This window comes from Pteropus alecto, unplaced genomic scaffold (assembly GCF_000325575.1).
Source record: "Pteropus alecto unplaced genomic scaffold, ASM32557v1 scaffold14, whole genome shotgun sequence".
NCBI lineage: Eukaryota > Metazoa > Chordata > Mammalia > Chiroptera > Pteropodidae > Pteropus > Pteropus alecto.
The window spans coordinates 3,552,727-3,558,314 of NW_006436810.1; positions in this window are offsets into that span (position 1 = coordinate 3,552,727).

The window sequence follows — 5,588 nt, forward strand, 5'->3', positions numbered from 1 at the left end:
GGTGACTGACACTGGCGATGCAGGAAATATTATTGTTGCTATACAGTGGGGACCACAAGGATTTTGAACCCGAAGGATACCTCTAACCACCTCCTGTAATCACTCTGCTAATGTTAAGAACAGACTCTCAAACTACACATAGGTAAGACCACCACAAACTTTGTCTCCTCAGAAAAAAATATATATTTAGGTTACCGTACCAAGCAATGTACCTTGAATACATGAGATACTGGATAGAAAAAAGAGGACTGTGGAAGAGTTAATCATCAAAAATTAAAATAGTAAATAGCAGTTGTGGCCTCATGACTCAATATAGAAACAAGCTGGCATGTCTTGATTGTCTTGGACACACTTGTGTGTCCTTGCTTCTCTTCCCTCTTCTTTTCCCTTACTGCTTGTATTAGGTATGTTGTTGGTAGATTATCTTTCCCATTTAGTTCCATAAGTTCTAGAATACTTGAGGTGGATTCATGATAGAACAAAAGAGAAAAGAAACATTATCCAGAAATTCTGGAAGTAAAGAACAAAGACACCCTATTATCTCTGCATGAGTTTTGGAGATAGACACTTCTGGCACTTATTTATTCACTGATTCAACATGCACCCAAAATAAATACAAATCTATTTACAGCAGTCCACAAAGTGCCAGGAAAGGTGGTTTTCAAGCTGGATTCTTGAGATCTCTCCAACAAGTTATAGCAACATTAGGTTACGGAAACTTTATATTTATTGTGTCCTTCTATAGACAAGGACAAGAACTTCAGCAGCACATAATTACATTTCCTGTCTCTTAAATCACAACCATCTTTATATGAATGTCATACACTATTTCAATCCTTGCATATTTTACAGTTTGTGATTATTCCTGTAAAGGATGGTAGGCAAGGAAGCCCATGATAAATTCCAACAAAATTTCCTACATTTTTAATAGACAGCAGAATCTGAACCGCAGATGGAGACATGGAGTGAACAATGCATATTTCCTTGGGCACACTGGTATGTTTGCCATGTGTCTAGAGACAATGACATTTGAGTTACAGAATTTTCTGCATGAAAGTTTTATCCTTGCAAGACAAATATGGGTGGCTTTGTTGCTGTTGCATCTGGTATTCTGAGGTTCCAAAGGAAAAAATATGCATCCCGACAGATTTTGATTCCAATGCCTCCACATTTCCCAAAGAAGTTGGACATTGGAGCTGAGAAGAAAATTCCTTCATAAGCATAGATATTCTTTGTAGACCTGTTAACCAAAGTAAAATGAGTAACTTTTATAGTGACTCAACCCATAGAGTTATGCAAAAAAGTCTGGAGACAAATCAATGGCATTCATTTATTGAGCACCTATTATGAATCAGACGACACTCTGAGAATTTATCTCCAAATATAACAAAACTAAAAAGCTACACATTTGAAAATGTTAATTGTACATTGTGGCAAGAAACTGAAAATAACCTTTATGTCCAACAATAAGGGAATGGCACAGTGATTATAGCCTATCAACAAGCTAGAAAATCATGCAACAGATAAAAAATGATAATTTTGAAGATTATATAGATGCATGGACTTATTCATGATTATATGGTAAGGGGGAAAAAAGCAGAAATCAGAATGCTACATGCAAGGTAGATCTGCAATGAGATCAGCAAAGAAAGATAGATAATACAGTTAACATAAAAGTAGTTCTTGGTGAGCGTTAGGGAAATTAAAGCTTTCTTTTTACTTTCCAAATAGTAATAAAACACCATTGATTCATAACCTGTTCAATTATAAAATTACAAACTACCCAATAATCACACAGTACTTTTAGGGCAATTTAGCACTATGATTTGTAGGCAAAGGGAAAGAAGGGTATGAAGCATAAGTAAAATCTTGGCCCCCTGGTGATTTTGGTCTATAAATTAAACCAAATGCATTTGAAACATTAGTGAACAGCACAAGGCTCTTTGTTATGAAGTTCTAAGCTCATAGCAGAAAGAAGACGAGTGTAAACAATCAAGAAAGGCTTCAAGGAGGTAGGACATCACATGGGACTTGAAGTTTACAAATCTGGATAGGCAGAGGTGGGAGAGGAGGTCAGTACACTCAGAGAAATTATACACACTAAGCAAAGGCACTGACACAAGAATTATGGTAGCCTTGTCTTATCTTTATTTGCTCTGACAAGGCCTGAGTACAGATAATGGGAGAAGAAAGAGTACCCTGATTTGAGGAGATGAGGGATGCTGGAGATTAGGCTCTACTTCTACTTCTATCTCAGACACATAAATAACTGAATAAACTACATTTCTGCTGTGTGTTATTATCTGCTTAGCAACCAAAACCATTGCATTCTTATCCTACAGCCCCTTCAAGATCACTAATATCCAGGTATGTGCTCAGTTGATGTTGACTGTAAGAGAGTTAAACTTTATTGCAAAGATAACTAATATCCAGGTATGTGCTCAGTTGACTGTAAGAGAGTTAAACTTTATTGCAAAGATAATCTCTCTTATGCAAAACTGGCTTTCTGGAAGACTGTGGTATGGGGAGCGTGTGCTTAGTAAGGTTGCCATGTTTGCTGAGATCCATATTTTCCCTAATGCCCATGAGTGCTTGTATAAGGCTGGCGTGGTCCATAAAAAATAACAATTAGTAAGCGGACAAAAATGCCACAAGCTGTTCATCTTGCTAAAGTCAAAATATCATGTAAAATATGGCTCGAAAATCTACGTATTCCAATTGCAGAAGTTAAGAACGAGGCAGAACTCTACAAAAGCAGACCATTAGCCAATAGTATAAAGTCACATCAATCTGCCGAGGTAAAAATTTTTACAGTTCCTTTTGCATCTGCAATTTCATCCCTTTTATATTTATCAATGCTTATCCTTTTTGCCCCACCCTAGTTCTCAACCAAATAAGAGAGAACAGAAAGACTGAGGCATACGGATGTTACTTTCCTTACTACAAAGCTGATATTAGATAGAGAATGTGTCTTTAAACTGTCTGTAACAGAGTATCCTAATAATTCAACTCAGAATTTGAAGATTTATAACCATAGACACACACACACACACACACACACACACACACACACACACACACACACACCCCTACAGCTTGGAAGGGCAGAGTAGAATCGGTGTTCCCTGCTGGCAGGCAGCCAAAAGAAGGGAGATAGGATGGGGCAGAGCTACCAATGTCTGTTTCTTCTTCCAAGCCCGCAAACTAGATATGTCACTTCACCTTCTCTTGAGAGAAGTGGATGAGGGAGCAAAGAACAATGAGTCTTATATTGGTAGAAGGCCATTCAATGTGGGAGAAAGCCTTAGGAGTATAATAAAAGAAATTATACCCACTCTCTCCCAAGAGATATGTCTTGGCAAATGTTTTACAAGCATATCCATAGAGTAAATTCCTAGCAAAGGAACTTGTAGGTTATTTTTATCTTCATAAATATTACTAAATTTTCCTCCAGAAAGGTTGCACCCATTTTACTCTCAGTAGCAAAGTATGAGGATTCCCATTACCAAACCTCTCACCACTAGTTCTAGATACCTCAAACATTTTTTTTTCTGTCTAATGGGAAGGAGAGAGAATAGTATCTCATGGTTGCTCTGAGTTGCATTTTCTTAATCATGAAGAAAGTTAAGAATCGTTTTACATTGTTTTTACTATTTGAGTTTATTTTTTCTACGAAATGCCTTTTATGTGCTTTCCCCTTATTTTTTAAAGTTGCCTTTTTATTACCGATTTGTATGAGCACTTAGTAAACTAAGGGTGCTAATCATTTGTCTTAAGTATTGAAAATCTGTTTTCCTAGACTGTTATTCTCTTCCTTACTTTGATGTAGGTAAATTTATCAATCTTTTTGATTATGTTTCTATGAATATAATGTATGTTTTATACTGGCTCATCCAGCTAAGTGAACATAACAGTGTAGATTTAACTGGATTTCTTTCCTAGTCTTGACCATAAAAAATATTTCCTATCCCTTTAGACTGTGTTCGAGGCTTCTACAGAGGGTAGGGAGGAGATCTCTAAGCCGTTTACTTGCTTTTATAGAGCAGGTCAGATTTTATCTGTTCTATTAATGTTTTGTGTAAGATTTTTTTTTCAGGGAATACTGCTAAATTAGAGGGAAGAAGTTAAAACTCATTTTTCTATTAAGTCAAGATTTAGAAAAACCAGACAATGACACCCCCAAGTCCTCTCTAAAGCAAAGTGAGTTATGAGCTGTACAGTGAAGATTGTTCCTTAATTCCCCTCTCTTTGTCCCACCTCCAATCTCCCATTTCCAGGTCCAACTAATGTTCACCCCTCTGTTGGAGGAAGACACACTAACCCAAACTTGTGTTTTACACATTCATATGCATACTGCTTTACCATTTGTTTGATGAAATGGTAGAGACTGTGGGGAACAGGACTAGAATGGAGAAAGATCCAAGCAGTCATCTTTTAGAACCTGCCATTGGAGACTCTTCCCTGGCAGGCAAAAGAGCTGCACATGTGTGTGGTGTTCAGACACCTGGACTGGAAATCTCCCATGGCAGGAATGTCCAACTGCTGAGGGCATATCTCATAATCTTCTGGTGGATAATGACTGGAAGGTATCTCCTGAAATGGTTATGTTCCATGGATCCCTAAAAAGAACTATACATTTTATTTGTTTATGTGGTGATTGGGAGTGAACACAGCATTCCCATATGCAGAATTTCACCATGATATATAGTGATGATGTCACTGGACTGATAATCAGAAAATGTGGTTTCTGCTCTAATACTAGATAGGCAAATGTTCCTTTAATAGGACACAGAAAACAATAACCATAAAAAAAGATACATTAGATTTCATTAAACTTAGAAACTTTCAATCAAAAATAATTTAATTTTTCCCCTTTTTAAAAAATACATTTGACTGTTTATAATAAAAATTGTAACAGTATCATGGGGGTAAAGCAGGTTTCTGTGGAATGTATGTTAGGTCTTTTCTATTCACTCTGACAATTTCTGTTAATTAGAAGGTTTTAACTATGTATATTTAATATAATTATAAACATCATTAGTATTAAATCCACTACCTTTTTATTTGTTTTCTATTACACCCTTCTGGTTTTTGGTTCCTTTTTTCCTATGTTACTGCTCCTTTTGGGTTAAGTATTTCATATAATTCTGTTTTTCTCCATTAATGGCTAATTGGATTTAGCTCTTTGTTTTATGTTTCAATGGTTATGCTGTGCTTTATAATACACATCTTTAACATATCTCCATTTTACTTCAAATAATAGGATATGGCAAAATGTATGACCACTACAGGAGTATAATTCCATATACACTCTTATTCTTTGAGCTATTGTTGTCATATATTTTACTTCTACATATATTATAAACCTCATGCCACATTGTTATTATTTTTGTTTAACAATTTTATTGTTTTAAATGATTTTTAATGAGAAAAATATTTATATTTATGAACACAAAATCTTCAATAAAATATTTTTAAATTAACTCTAGAAATTTTTAAAGATGGTATTGTTTATCCAGGATAATTTGTCCCAGAAATACTTGGTAGGTTATCATTTAAAACTCAATCATTCTAATTCACTATATTAA